The 16125-nt window shown below is 47.6% G+C and overlaps 1 long non-coding RNA gene across 1 annotated transcript; it reads right to left on the bottom strand.

The window, feature by feature from the left end:
• Positions 1-2568: 2568 nt before the first annotated feature.
• On the bottom strand, positions 2569-15881 carry LOC118727877. The gene is made up of 3 exons (XR_004990710.1): positions 15802-15881; positions 8779-8789; positions 2569-2580 (listed from the first exon to the last, which is right to left on the bottom strand). It is a non-coding gene; the product is annotated as an uncharacterized LOC118727877 (long non-coding RNA).
• Positions 15882-16125: the final 244 nt, after the last annotated feature.

Raw genomic sequence — 16125 nt, 5'->3', positions numbered from 1 at the left:
TTTTACCCACAGCTGTTGGGGATCTTTGAAAATTCTCATTTGGTATCCTTTGTTTTTAACCATTTCCTCCATCCTAATATTGTGTCTGTTTAAACATGGTACCGTAGTTTATGTAATAAAATTGGCTTCGAAGTCTAAGTGCCCAGTCTGCACACCCACTTGTGCCATTTCCTAGTTGTGCTGCTGTCCTGCATTTTCTCCTTAGCCTTTCTGTGCTCACAACTATACACACCTGCAAAAACAGTACCTCCCTCAAAGCACCATTGTCTTCAGTGAAATAGTAGGTGTAAGCACAGCACAGGGCTGGGCCTACGAGAAGCATGAAGTTCATCATAGCTGTGCTGCTATTGTCGTTAGTGTTATCATCATCATCATTACTGAGTTCATCTTTATTTGGGGTATTAGACGCATTCATCCCAACCTACTTTTCATTTTCTCAACACTGTTCTCTATACAACATACATAATAGGCTAAGCGACCATCCAACCGGCTGACTGGCTGGCAGGTATGACACACACTGACCACCAGGGGGCAGATGCTCAATGCAGGAGCTGCTGAGCTGCAGTGACTTGGCAGCAGTGGTTCTTGGATGACGCACCCAGAACCAGAAAAGAGGGAGCTCAATTCGGGGGTGCATCACCTAAGAACTGCCCTCTCGCAATCTGGGACCCCAAAGGGGTTGCCACAGAGCTGGTTTCGGCCTGATCCCCACAGGCCAGGCCGAGGGAGCCCACATGCTGGCGGGACCCCACTCACTCTGCAGATGTTCTTTGAGCAGCAGCGCTGTGCGAGGTGCAGCTGGCCGAGGGGGGACCGTGGGAGGTTGGCTCCAGGGTGTGTCTGTCCTTCTGACCCAGTCCTGCCCTGCTGGCCACCTTCTAATTGATTTCCTTTCAAAGTGCATGAATCTGTGCACTGGGGCACTAGTTTTATCATAAACTTCAAAGGTTTTCTGAATAGTCATCTGTATGCAAAGACTGAACTCTCACTGTGAATTTTCCCTTTTCCTTGAGATCAATAGTGGTGTTCTTTGACTCACTTGTTCCGTCATGAGTCACTAAATCACCTACTATTTATTATGCCTACTGTACAGTAAGCACTCTACTGGGAACTGGGCATATCACATTAAGTCTGCCCTCAGAAAGCTTACATTGTAGTGGTGGAGATAGACAATGAGTAAACAAATATTTCATGTAATGTCAGGTCGATGTAAGGGCTATGAAGAAAAATACAACAGGGTAAATAAAAGAGAGTGGCAGTGATATCAGTTTAAACAGAGATGTCAGGAAAGGCACCTCTTTATTTGCAACAGACCATGCGAAAGTTCAAGCCCAAGGGCATTGATGAAAACAATTGAGTTCTAGGAGGTGAGCAATTAAGAGCAGTCTCCATAGCAACAAGAAAAAGTGCTAGAGCCACTAGATGTGCAACAGAGAAAACAAGAAAGCTGAGAAGAGCTCTCCGGGGGTAAATCAGCTTCAAAGACCTGGAGAGCAAAGGGACCCAACTTTAATTGGATCAGACTGTGGAGCAATTTATGAGCCAAGATGTTTGTCAAAAACAATAGAGAAATCATCTAGCAAGTAGTGGAGGCTAACAGTTAGGTGCAATAACCAGCCTGAAGCTTAATGGGGAATCCAGGGGAAGAGACAAAGAGAACAGACTAAGACCATCCTCATCCCTGGGGAAGGGGGTCAGTGAAACTGTGCACAAGCCTGAGGCCCCACCCTCTAGGGAGCAACATCAGGGCATGCACACTGCATGGGACATAGACGTCACTGAATTGGCCCGGCTACGTCACTCAATAAATAAGAAAGCAATTAATTAGAATAGCCAATGGGCTGGGGAGGAGGCAATACTCATACTGGCTACCATCTACTATTGAGACGTGAAAACGAACAGGAAAGTGTTGTCCATAAACAGAAAGAAAGAGCCGGCAACACGCTCTTTGAAGGGTTCAAAGCAGCAATTATACATTTCAAAGAACAGAAAGAGGCTGCCTAAGGAAGCAAAGGAAGAGGTATGATGACTGCCTCATCAAAGAGAGAAGGTCAGCAGATATGCAGTATATAAAAGGGGCAAATGGAAACTTGAGTTGAAAAGGACAATAATGAATCAAAATTCACTAAAGTGGTTCAACAGTAGATTTGAACTGACAGAAGAAACAATTAGCAAACATGAAGGGAGATCGATAGAGAGTACATAATCAGAAGAATAGAGAGGAAAAGGACAAAAACTACATGATAATCTCAATAGACAGAGAAAAAGCATTTGACACTATTCAACAACCTTTCATGAAAAAATAAATTCAACAAAGTAGAAATAAAAAAAAATTTCCAAAAATCTCACAGGGAATATCATGCTTACTGGTGAAAAACGAGATTAGGAACAAGACAAGGATGTCTACTCTTACCATCTCTATTCAACTAAAGTACTAGACAAAGCTATTAGATAAGAAAAATAAATAAAAGTCATTGAAATTACAAAGAAAGAAGTAATAATGAAATTATTTTTATATAAAAAATCCTAAGGATTCACTAATAATTGAGTTGCAGGATACAAGATCTACAAAAATCAGCTCTTTTTCTATAAGGCACCAATGAAAACCTGAGAACAAAATGAAGAAAAACATTCCACTTACAATAACACCAAAAAACAATAAAACAGAGTAAAATTAACAAAAAAAAACTACAAAACTTGTACTGTTAAAACTTCAATACGTTAGAGACTATAAAGGGGCAATTATTTTCATAGTATATTCAAAGTCTAGCAGATATATCATAGAAAACTGACTCAATAAATATTTGCTGAAATAAAATAAATCTACAAAACATTGTTAAAAGAAATTAGAAGAGACATTTTCATGGCTCAGAGACTGAACAGCCTCAACACTCCCCAAATTGATCTTACAGATTCAGTGTAATCTTTAAAAATATACATTTTAATTGATTTTAGAAAGAGAGAGGAAGAGAGAGGGAGAGAGATAGAAATATCAATGATGAGAGAGAATCGCTGATAGGCTGCCGCCTACACATCCCCTACGGAGAATCAAGCCCACAAGCTTCAACAGAAGCAGCGACGACCTCTTGATTCATGGGCCAACAGTTAATGTAAACTTTATCCAAGTCCCACCAGCTGCCTTCTTTGCTGAGGAAATATCATGGGGACCGTGGAGTGGAGAACAGAGAGAGGAGGCAAGGTGGAGGAAAGAAGCCCAGTTTACAGGCAATCCCACTCTGAGTGAAAGACCATGACAGCCTCGATTGGGCTTATGGCGATGGAAATGGAGAGATGGGACTAGACCCAGGACATATGTAGTGGGTGAAATCTGAACATAAACATAGATGTAAGTGCCAAAAGTCTAAAAATGAACACGATATCGGAATAATTAACTCTAATGAGCTCTTCAGAGTAAAACTGCCAGGGAAATCTAAATAAATAATGAGAATCTACTCATTGACTAAGAGGCGGACTATTCTTTAGCGAGTTTTCTGCGTAAAAAGCAACATCTTTTTTGATTGTTCTTGACAGCTTCTCAGAAAGTCTGATTTCATTGTCACATGCAGGAAGTCTTGCTGCAATTTCTAAAACCTCCTTCCCCAAAGTAACGTCTTAGGCAGGGAATAAGGGATAGGGGTTGGGGCAGGGTGGGGGGGTTGGGAGGGGAGGTATGCTCAGAATTCCCAATGCAAAATGAAAAGTCGTTTATTTTAGAATAGATGTTTAAATCTATGACACTATTAACTTAAAGGATTCAATAAATGAAGGCCTGAACTTTTTTTAATTTCAATTTTACTAAGATATAACTGACGTATAGAATTGTAAAATATTCAAAGTGTACGTCATGGTGATTTGATATACGTATATGTCATGAAAGGATTTTTTTTCTCCCCATCTAGTTAATGAATCCGTCCATCACCTCACATATTTATCTTTATTTGTGTGTGTGTGTGTGTGTGTGTGTATGTATGTGTATTTAGGTTCTACTTTTTTTTTTTTTTTTAGCAAGTTTCAATTATACAATACAGCATTACCAACTATAGTCTGAAATTTAAGCAATTTCTTCTACTCTTGCCTTTAATATTAATAGATACCGAGAAAGAGACAAGCAGGATACGTCATGGTTTTCTTATACAGTAGATAGGAGTTCACGCTCAGGTTGCTAAGTCACAGGAATTAAACCTACCGCTGCCTGTTTAATCATTTCACGAAGTAATGATATAGTTGACTTTTTTTACACTGCAGGTGTCAGCTTAAGTTCCTCATATTTTACACTGCAGGTGTCAGCTTACGTTCCTCAGCAAAATTCATTCTTTTAATTTATGACTTTTATTGCAATGATTGGTTTCTTTGCATGATGTCTTTAACCCCATTTCTGATATCGTGCGTGCTTAGAAAGAGTCAATAGCCTGGAGGGAAAGTTCTTGGCTGAGCCAGCAATAAAAATACTGTTTTTAGAATGCCCATGCTACCAAGTGCAGTTGACTTGGGTTATTAGAAGTTTTAGTTGACGCTGATGGCTCCCAGCTCTCCTGTTCTCTGAGGCCAAAGCCCTCATTTCGTCTCTCCTGTTGTAGGAAGCGGCCCTGCTCTGCTTTGTTTTGTACACAGAGTTCTGCTAAACAGATGCTGGATTCGATCCTAACATCAAAACGACCTTTTATCCCGAGCTTTCATGCTGGAACTGCGTTATCATGGAAGCCCTGTTAAATGGGATAAACTCTGCAAAGTGTTTACAGAAACTTCAAGATCTGAAAATCAGGTTTCTTCAGGACGGATAACGGTTTTTATGCTAATAAGAGTACCTTCAACTTAACTGCAGGGGAGGGAATGTTAGGGAAAGGGCTGCTTCACAAAGTTAAGGAAAGAAAAGAGTGGATCCTCCCAGGACACCCTCTGCGAAGACATGTTTCAGTCCGGTCCACGGGATGGGAGAGAATCTACACCGTTTGCCCAGACCCCGGCAGAACCAGGCCGGCGTGACAGGACGTGCTCCTGGGAGCCTAGCACGTCTGTGTGATCACCTTGGCTTAAGTCACCTCTCTCATCCTCTGGTGACAACCAGATTAAGTGGGAGGGGAGCGAGGATGTTAGCACTCACTCTGTGCTGCTCCGTAAATTCTTCGGAGACATCAGGACACCCGAACCTCCACAGCGCTCTCTTCCCGGTGACATCGTCTGTAATTAGTCACAACAGCACAGTTACCTCCAGGAAGCCAGGCCCAGGGATGGCCAAACACAAAAAAATAAACCACCCGGATGTACAGCACAAAAAAGGGGGAGTCATCGGCAAAGCAGCGGAGTGAAAACGTTAATAATTACCCATTAACATCGCACCCACACTCCCTGAGCACTCCGAGGCGCCATGCACGCAGAGCCGCTGGCCGTGCAGCCCGGCAGGACTTCAGGAGGGGGAGGAGGCACTGTCGGACGTTCTGTCTCGATGTTGCTCTTGGGGAAAGGGTGGCACTCTGGGCGCAGCTCTAGGAATTGGGTGGGCCGGTACTTCCACCGTGGTTTAGTCTCAGAGAAACAGGTAAGATACACACACCTGAGGGTGGTGCGTGAATGTTCAGACAGAGAAGCCACCATTTCTTGAGGACTTTCTTCGCATCAGCTCTATTTGCATAAAGACTCCTCCCAATAGAACTATTTTCCCCGTTTAACAGCAGGTTTATTTGTGTCCCAAGGTCAAACAAGGCCAGACTAGGAATCCGACCCAAATTATGTGCTCTTAAAAAGTGATTCCATCACGTTCTGTCTCGTGATATAAACAATTACATAGGAGATGTTTACCGGGCGCCCTTGTGCTGACCCTTCGCTTACATGTAACGTGTTTCACATACTTGATCTCATCTGAGCTAGGTATTATTTACACACGAGACTCAGAAAGACCAACTATTAAATAGTTTTACGACCATGACATCCTCAGGGTCCTTGGTTGACCACCCAACTTCAATCACCTGGAAAATATGTCGTCTTGCCCTGGCCGGTTTGGCATGGTGGGTGGAGCATCAGCCCACGGACTGACGTGTCCTGGCTTCAGTTCTGGTCAAGAGCATGTACCTCAGCTGCAGGCTCCATCCGGGAGGCAGCCAATCCACGCATCTCTTCTCACATCGACGTTTCTCTTTCTTTCTGCCTCCCCCCCTTGCTTCTATTCTCTCTAAAAACCGATGGAAAAATGTCCTCAGATGAGGATTAACAAAAAAAGAAAGTATGACATTTTTACTTTAAATATATTTTTATTGATTTTTTTTATTTTCTAATTTTATTGATTTCAGAGAGGAGAGGAGAGGGAGAGATAGAAACATCAATGACGAGAGAGAATCATTGATCAGCTGCCTCCTGCACACCCCCAACGGGGGATGGAGCCCGTAACCTGGGCACGTGTCCTCACCAGGATCTGGGAGGCTCCTCACCTGAACAGACCACGATCGGCTCTGCCTCTCCCCCGCCCACCATGCTCCGTGGCTTTCCTGCAGCTCTTGTCCCCCGGTGGTCTCCAAGGAGACCAGGGCACTGCAGCCGGGGAGAACTGATTCCTCTTTTCCAGTATCCCGCGGGCTAGGAGGGCGGTGTGGGTTTTCTCCGGGGTGTGTGGTGTGTGGTGTGTGGAGTGTGGTGTGTGGTGTGTGTGTTTGGTAAACATCTGTCCTCTCTGCAGCACAATAGCTGCAGAACGTAAAGACGGCACCTGCTTTCTCCCCGCTGTGTCTCCACCACAATCTGAACTCGCTTCCCAGCTGCGCCGGAGGGAGGGCGTGGGAGAGGAGAGAACTGGTGCTTTTCCCAAAGTGTGCGGAGCCTTCTTAAATCCCCGATGCTGTTGTTACCCTCCTACGCTTAAGGGTCCTCCTAGCATGACCAGCCCCCCAGAGGCTCCTGTCCTGCCCCCCAGCAAGCCATCGGAGCTAGCACGAGGACCCCAGAGAGCCAGGGGCCCAGGTCCGCCGGCCCCCCATCCTCAGCAGCTGGCTGCCCGCCTGGCGGGAAGATGGTTCCCTTAACCCGACAGAAGCCGCCCATGTTCCAGGAAAAAGGAAGGAAAAGGTGCGGCCATGCCTAACAGCCCCGGCCTTCCAGGAAGTGTGAGCGGCCGGAGCTGTTCTGCTTTCTGCTCTGCAGCAGGAACTGGCTCCAAAGACTGGTTCCCTCAGTGAAAAAAAAAAAGGGTGTGTGTGTGTGTGTGAAAGGCTGGGTTTCCCATCACAGAGGTGGAGGCATCGGCTAAGCTTCGGGGGAGTAACCCCACAGGAGCCTGGCCTCACACCGTGCAGAGACCAAACTGCGTGTGGAGAGAAGCTGTGATCGCCAGGATAACCACAGACGTTCACACAGACGTGCTGTGAGGACCCGCGCTGAGCCAAGGCCACCAGCACAGCACGCACAGGCAGAGAGCGAGCCATGGAGTCAGCTCCCAACATTCTGGAAACTCCTGCTACCGCTTCTTTGCAACAAAATAGTCACGAATATAATTTAACAGCAAATTATTTACTAACAAGAATATTTTTTATATATGCCTTCATATAAGATTTGGTAAGAAAAGAATTAATACAATAAATGGCCAAGGTTCACTAACACATGATTTGAAAGAGAAGAAAAAAATTACCAATGAATATATTAAAATGTGTTTAACTTTTTATTTATTTATTTATTTATTAAATATATTTTATTGATTTTTTTACAGAGAGGAAGGGAGAGGGATAGAGAGTTAGAGACATCAATGAGAGAGAATCATCGACCAGCTGCCTCTTGCACACCCCCTACTGGGGATGTGCCTGCAACCAAGATACATGCCCTTGACCGGAATCGAACCCGGGACCTTTCAGTCCACAGGCCGACGCTCTATCCACTGAGCCAAACCGGTTTTGGCTAACTTCATTATTAAACAAAGGAATGCAAATTGTTAAGTTACCATGCAATGTCTGTAACAAGAAGAAGCAATAAAAATTGTGAATAATATTACACCAAAATATTCACAATGTTTGCCTCTGGATGAGGACTGAGGGGCTGCTCATTTATATTCTCACTAGAGGCTGGGGGTGGGGGGTTGGGGAGGGGAATCCCTTAGCCCGGCCTGTGCCCTCTCGCAGTCCTGGAGCCCTTGTGGGATGTCTGACTGATGGCTTAGGCCTGCTCCCTGCCCCGGGGAGTGGACCTACGCCGGCAGTCAGACACCCTTCGCGCTGCCCTCTCCTGGGAGGCTCCTGCCACTGCCGCTGCCCTCGCCGGCTGTGAGCTGGGCTTCTGGCCGAGCGGCGCTCCCTCTGAGGCAGTGCACAGACCTGCTTTGAGCATCTGCCCCCTGGAGGTCAGTGCACATCATAGCGACCGGTTGTTCTGCCGTTTGGTCAATTTGCCTATTAGCCTTTTATTACGTAGGACTGGTAAGCTTTCCTGCACTTCCCTTTCATCAACATGCCTAAACATCTGCAATATGAAAAAACCAAATGCTGTTTTTTAGGAAAATGATACTGCGACTCTCTGTTGTCCTTGTAACAGAGTTCTGAGCTCTGTTACGTCCAAGGTGTCTGAGCTCCTCACACTGTGGCCCCTGCCGCCCCTGTGCTCTCTCTTACCGCAGCCAAGGCCTAGCGAACAGCTTTCTCAGAAAGCAGCAGAGCTCACTCTGCCCTCTGGGTCCCTCCTGCCCACGTGCGCCTGCCTGGCTTCCCTTCTATGGGAACCCCTCCCCCTTCCCACGCGGCTGGGTGCTGGACCAGGTGCCCCGTTTGTTCACAACTACATACATCATTTAGCGCATTAATCTCACACTGTTCTGTTTTCTTGTTTCTCACTCGTTGGTTCATGTTTCTGCAAGGGAGCATTTCATGAGTGGTCAGTAATGACTGCTGCCAAAAGAGTTAATGGACAACACCCTAGCCGGTTTGGCTCAGTGGATAGAGCATCAGCCTGTGGACTGAAGGGTCCCGGGTTTGATTTTGGTCAAGGGCACATGATCAGGTTGCAGGCTCAATCTCCACTAGAGGGCGTGCCAAGGGCAGCTGATCAATGATTCTCTCTCATCATTGATGTTTCTCTCTCCTCTCTTCCTCTCTGAAATAATAACAATATATATATTTTTTAAAAAGTAAAAGATGAGTAAGAGAATAAATGGAACCAGCCCCAGGTATCAGATGTGGCAATGGACACATGGTTTACTTTATCTTCTCTCATTGAATCCTAACCAAGATTTAGGTATTACTTTGATTCTTTTCCAATTCAGACCAAGAGCCTAAGAATTAAGGAATTTGGTGTTGGCCCATGCACCAAAGGTTTCATGGATTCAATTCTGGTCAAGGGCACATGATCAGGTTGCAGGCTCAATCTCCACTAGAGGGTGTGCCGGGGGGAGCTGATCAATGATTCTCTCTCATCATTGATGTTTCTCTCCCCCAGGCCCTTCCACTCTCTCAAAAAAACAAAAACAAACAAACAAAAAAACAAACAAAAAAAAATCAATGGGAAAAATATCCTTGGGAGAGGATTTTCTTTAACAAAAAAAGAGTTAAGGAATATGGATCGCCTTGAGTAGCCCCAGCACCCAGAAATGCTAGTAATTACAGACTAAGAGAGCACACATAGGCTATGACCATTGGTCTAAAGGCACAACTAAGTGAAGGATTAACTTAATTTTCTGGATAATTAAAACAAAAAGCATCTTGCTGGAGGTGAGAGTGGAAGTGAGAGTGGCTGTTATTTTTCCTGGATTATTTTGGATGCCTACACAGAGGCCTGGGTTCCCCCGCTCAGAGCCCCCGGAGAATTTTCACAGGTTCAACCCCAACAGGATAACGAAGTAAATCCTCCCAGGCAGGAGCAGATAAAAGGTGATTTCTCTCCATTATTGGCCGTTATAGAAAGGACCATGATGAGCTTCTAGAAAATGCATTATTGATGTGATGTAATCAGGCGAGCTTTCTTTTTTTCTCTTTCCTTTTCAAATAATGACTTGTTTTATATTAACCGTGGGGTGAAGCATCGCTGCTCAAGGTTGTTTTTCAGCAAAAGTGGATTGTGTTTGATTTCATTCCCTGCCTTTCCCATCTATCTCAGTAGCTCGCATGTTTTATCAATGAGGCTTTATTCATGTCACCATTCAATTTCCAGTTCAGCAGGGATCCTGTGGCTTCAAGATATTTTCCCCTCCGAGTCTCACCCTTTGTCCCCTACAAATGAGGGCCCTTTTGTCAAGTAACTCCTGGTCCACGCATGGTCAATTCCTATTTCACTCATTTCATTTCCTTCTCCAAAAAACCCTCTTTAATTGTATTACAGTTGAGGGGGAAAAAAGATGTTTGCAAAAAATTAAATATTGTGTTTTTGAAGCAGTCAGCCTCTACTTAATGTCTTGGAAAACATTAAAACCCACAGCCCTGCTCCCACCGTACATGAACATCCCAACTGCGTGCAAGATAATTTTTGGAGCGCGGGCACAAACGAAACTCCAAGTCCAACCACAGGGATTTAATTTAGAATACAACTCAAAGGAGAAAGGTTAGTGAGGGCTTGATGCGACATTTACAGCTCCCAATCACTTCCCCTGACGGTCAGGGATAAATGTCGTCCTAATTTTGCCGGAAACAGAAAAGCTAGTGAGCATGATTTCTAAACAAATGGAGTTTAGCGTAGGGTTTGCAGGCTCCATCCCGGGCCCTGGCCGAGGTGTGAGCAGGAGGCAATGTATTGATGCGTCTCTCACACACTGATGTTTCTCTCTCCCTCTGTCTCTCCCCCTCCCTTCCACTCTCTCTAAAATCAATGGAAACAATATCCTCAGGTGAGAATTAATAAAAAATAAGTAAAATAAGAGCTCACCTACACCTAGCCAGTGTGTTTGATGTGTTCACAGGCTCCTTGCCCCTAGGAGTCAAAACATTGGCATTGGCTCATGAACCTTCTCTTGGCACCCTGGAGGAGGCGGCTGGGTGAATTATATCCCACTCAGGACAAGTTTTAAGCGAGTAAAGTTTGGAAGACTTGCCAACAATTCATGGCAACGAGCTGAGAAAGCGCCAAGCTCCACTGGATTGCCTTTCCATCCTGACCTGGCTCAGGCTTAGCTGTGAGATGACCCTGGGAAGGGGACAGGTCAGCTGCGGGCATTTCTGCAGAGCAGGGCACCCAGGCTTGGAGCTCACCTGCACTTAGAGAGGGAGCCCGAGGGGGAGGAAAGTGCCTTTGCCCCAGGAAACGCTTCCCATTTCAGTTCCAGGGGAAATGGTTAATTCATGAGCTGAGCTGCTGGAGGAGAATGATCGTGCTGGTTCCCAGAGGAAGAGGGACCTGCCAGCTCTCCTACTGCTCGCTCTCACGGCCTGGCGACTTCCCGCGTGCCCTCCTGGGGAGAACCCACACGGTGCTTCTGTGAAAGGAAAACGCTGCGGGTGCAATCTGACCTGCTGGGTTTTGCTAACTCAGCCACCACACCTTGAGGTTGGCCCATTTACCCGGCTCCTAATCAGCCACCTGCATTTCCCAACCAAGGCCAGCTCTCAGGAGCCCAGATCTGATTCTCTGCCACTCCTGCCTTAAGTTCCCTCCCATCTGATGGTCAGAAAGAGGAGGTCTGAGTTCACGGTTTCTGCCCTCCCTGAGCCTAGCCATTGGGTTAGAAGGGTGCTCCTCCAGCTATAATCCCCTCATGGGGAGGGCACACCCCCACCCTGCATTTCTGCTGAGCTGCTGAGTGTTGCTAATGCTGTGGGTTCAGGAGCCACCCCCTTCCTCTCCTTGTTCTGAAGCTCTGAGGTCTCTCCTCCCAGAGTCACCCTACTCACTGCCTGGCTTCCGTTCCGAACCGGAGAAAGAGAAAGAGCTGAGTGGGAAGGCCCCTTGCCCTTCCCGAGTCTCCTTTCCAAACTCTGGATTAATATTTGATGCTCTTTCTCTGCCAACGGTGTGAGGGATTAGGTTGCAATTGGTTGAAATCCAAACCCAAATGGAATGAGTCAGGGCTGCTCCAGAGACAAAGGCAGGGGGGACAGAGAACAGGGCCTACTCATGATGTCATCTGCCCCCAGGAAAGGGAAACCAACAAACACATGAAAGTGAAGCCACGCCTCCTGCCCCAGGTGTTTCACAGCAGAGGCTGTGGCCTCACCCACCACATGGCCCACAGCCTGGCAGCTAGCTCCCACTGGGCCCAGGATGGGGTGTGGGGCAAACCAGGTGAGTCTCTGCCTCTGCTTCCTCATCCTTAGAATGGGAAGGTCAACATCCACCCCGAGATACGATGAGGGTTAGGTATGACTTCATCAGACAGAGCCAAGCACCTAGTGTGGGAAGCTCAAATAGTCACTCAAAATATAATAAAAATGTATCGAAGAATGCTGGGAAAGCTTGCAAAATTCAGACTAGTCGAAGGTCTCAAACCTGAGGGTTTCAGTGAGCTTCCGTTTGGGGGTGCCGGGAACCCCTGGGTGCCGCATACTGTGTCCTCACAGCTGCCCTGCATCTGCACTCTCCGCCTTGAACGATGCCGTCCTAACGTCCTCAGAGAGTGGTCTCCCAGGGAATTCATAGTCAAGAAGAAAAACAGGCCCTGCCAATGAGACGGACCCTCCTGGGCTGCCTCAGCCCTTTAGGAGGCGACGCCGGAATCCATGGTGTCGCTGGGTGTCTTACTGGCTGACCTTGGCCAAGGAACAGACTTTCCCAGCCTGGGGTCCATGCTGAACAGTGGGAACAACGGCAGATATCTCCCAGGAGTGTCCTGGGGATTCAACCTAGTACTGCGCATGGCCTCTTGGTAACTGGAAGTCGCAATTTTCCTCAAACCCCCATCAATGCCCTTCACCTTATTGTGTCAAATAGGTCCCTTGGGAGCAAGCAGACCAAGCTAATGATGGCTTCTAGCCTTAATTCCTCATTTTTCCCAACCTTTAAAATGTCCACCCTTGTCCGTTAAACCTTTGCCCACTTTCCCACAATTGTAACAGCCCCAAGGACCACTGGAGCAGCAGTTGGGTGTGATGCTCAGGACTGTCCTTTCCCAACAATAAGTCTAAACTGGCATGTCGGCCCCACAGCCCCAGGGGCCTGGAGAGGGCTCCCTCCCCCCCCTACCCCTCCCCAGAACTCAGATGGCCCCAAGCCAAGACTCAGAACCATAGTTCCCAACATATGCTTTGTTTCCCAACAAACGATGTTCAATTTAGGCGGTGATGATTTTTCTAAAATCCCATTCAGTATAAATTTTGTTTTATATGGGCAAGCAGATGGGGCTTGAAAGCTGCCGTGCGGAATGGCCTCCCTGTGTGTTATGAGTCACGTTGCTAGGGTGACAGGCTCCATATGTCTGTGTGGGGTAGGGCGCTGTTAAAAGAGAAAAGAAAACCAGAGCAAGACCTCTCTGTTGGGAGTGTGAACGTCCAGGGGTGGTTCATCTGGCTTATTCCTGAGATGGGAAATGAGATTCCAGATGCCACTTGGGTAGCGCACCAGCGTGATGAACTTTCTCACCCTCTGGGGGCATCCGTGTCCTCACCCGGAAAATGTGGCTTGTTTGGGGACAGAGAGAGCAATGAGGTTTCCCTCTCTGGGCTAAGTCTAAGCCAGGGCTGTGGCTGCTGGGAGGAGCTGGTCGGGCTGGTGTCACATCTGAAGTGGGGGAGAGAGAGAGAAAGAGAGAGAGAGAGAGAGAGAGAGAGAAAGGAGCATGTGTATATCCAGAGAATCTCAGATCCAGCGCCAAGCCCTCCCTTCTCCCCACGGACCCATGGCTCCCCTGCATCACCAGGAGGCGCTGAGGTCTCCTGTGCCATGGAGAGCCCCTTGGGCTGCTCCCACTGTTTTGTTTTTAGTGTTAATCCTCACCAGATAATATATTTTCCACTGATTTTTAGAGAGAAGGGAGAGACAGAGAGAGAAGAAGCATCTATGTGAAAGCATCCCCATAGGGGCCGGGGACGGAGCCTGAAACCCAAGACCCTTCAGTCCTTGGGCTGATGCTCTATCCACTGAGCCAAATTGGCCAGGGCTGCTCCCACCACTTTTGCCCAAGCTCTCCTTAGGAATGGCCTCATCTGCCCCGCCCTCCCAGCTCCAGTCTGCACCCACACCTGGCCACGTGGGGGAGAAAAGGCTACTTGGGTAGCACTGTGTTGACCTGACATTTACTCCCCAGCCACCTGCCCTGGACAGGCCCACCCTCGGACTCCTGGATGGCAAGGGCCTGGATGAACAATGCTCATATTTTCTAAGCCAAAACACATGATTTGTTTCACAAGAGAGATTTGGATATTTTCTAAGTCAACTAATCTGAAAAAAATATGAAAATCAAAGCATATTTAGTTAAGCCTCTAAAATTAATTTCCTTAATCAGAGAGGATTAGGCTCACCCACCTCAGTGAGAGCCGCGATCACACACTTCTCCCTTGTTAGATGGACAAGGGGGGGGGGGGGGGCAGCTGCCCTCCACTGCTAATTCCCAAGCTGAGCCCATTTCTTCTTTCCCAAACCCTTCTCTTTCTACACGCAGAAGAAGTTAACGTTCAGCCTCATGGAAACATAAGCCAAATGAAGGTGCCTCTTTCCCCATCTTCAGGTATTTCCATGTGAAACCTGGTTTTATTTGTAGAGCGGGGCTGTTATTTTGGCCCATCCTCAGGAATGGTGTTTTCCAGAAATTCCCCATTTTGGTTTCATGTTGTATAGGAAAGAGTTCCAATTCAGGGTTCGGGTTCTGGAGAAGGGCCGCACACAAATGAAGAGACTTGAAGAAATTCAATGTGGCGATATGGGGGCCAGGCGGTAGTCCAACTCTAGTGGGAGAACTACTCCTGCTCTGGCCCTGCCATCCCCTTTATTGAGGCTTTGGGGAAAACATCTTAGGCAACATAAACAGACATTTACATGTAGCCCTTAGGCAGGAAATAACAGACACTTACATGGGACAAACAAGGTGGAGGCTGCTTCAGCTAACGATGTCTCAACTAAAGGTTTAGTGGTTAGAGCAATGAAGGTTGTTGACCAGCCTTCCTGGCTTCCTGTCACCATCTCTGTTTTAGTGAAACTGATTTGTTTTCCAACAATGTTGTAACTCCCAAGGGGCCTGCTTGTGTTTCACTGTCTCTCCTCTCCCCAGGGTGGCCGTGCAGAGAGAGCAGGGGTTAACTGTTTGGCTTCCCCTGCCCACCAGCACGGGCAGCGGGGTCAGTGAGAGGCAGAGGTGGAGTGTGAGCGGGAGCCCCACTGCCTGGGCACCAGGTCCCTGTGGACTGACGGGACCTCACAGACACGAGTGGGACTGGGAAGCCTTCCCTGGACAAGGCAGAGGGAGTGGGCCTGCCCACGCCCTGGGGGAGTCAGAGCCCCCGGGAGACCATTCTACTCATTTTCCTCTGCAAACCGTGCTCAGAAGAGGGTGGTGAGGAGGTCAGGGTACACAGTTATTGTAGAGCCACTTGGCGGTTTTTCTGGGCTCAATGGGAAGGTCACTGGAATTGCCTGCAGCTGACGTGGCATGCCCACTAGTGTGGGGAGAGCCCAACACTCCACACAAAGCCCTGTTGTCTCGGGGCCTCGCTGTGCTGCCAGCTCTCCCGAGACAGACAGACAGACAGACAGATGCTCCTCCCACCCCCGGCGGCAGAGACCCGACCTAAGCCCAACAGGTGCCTTCCAACCGAAGTGCCACCTGCCCTGTGGCATCCCCAGGGTCTCAGGCCCAGTCGCTATTCAGAGCAGGGGCGAGGAGCCTTTTTCCTGCCGAGGGCCATTTGGATATCGATAACATCATTCAAGGGCCATTCACAACTATCAACTTACAGATTAGCCCGCTCTATTTGGTTAAACATTTAATTAACTCACGCCGAATGCCTTGGCAGGGCCAGACCGAAAGATTTCAAGGGCCTTATAGGGCCCATGGGCCAGCCATTCCCAGGCCTGGTTTAGAGGAACCCGGTCTCCGCTAAGTTGTTTTTTTCTGGGTATGACACGGACTGAGAGCTGCCTGGAAGTGTAGTGTAGACACTGACCCCCCAGCTGGAGACTCCGAGGACTGGAGGCCTCTGTGGGTGTTCTGAATGTTTGAACACTTAAAAACAGAGTCCGCTTTAAAAGGGCATCACTTAGGAATCCTCTCACTACCTTATACCTCCTAACCTGTGAATCTCTACT

Source organism: Pipistrellus kuhlii, unplaced genomic scaffold (assembly GCF_014108245.1).
Source record: "Pipistrellus kuhlii isolate mPipKuh1 unplaced genomic scaffold, mPipKuh1.p scaffold_m20_p_26, whole genome shotgun sequence".
NCBI lineage: Eukaryota > Metazoa > Chordata > Mammalia > Chiroptera > Vespertilionidae > Pipistrellus > Pipistrellus kuhlii.
The sequence above is the reverse complement of the archived record's forward strand: the minus strand, read 5'-3'. Positions and strand labels throughout refer to the sequence as shown.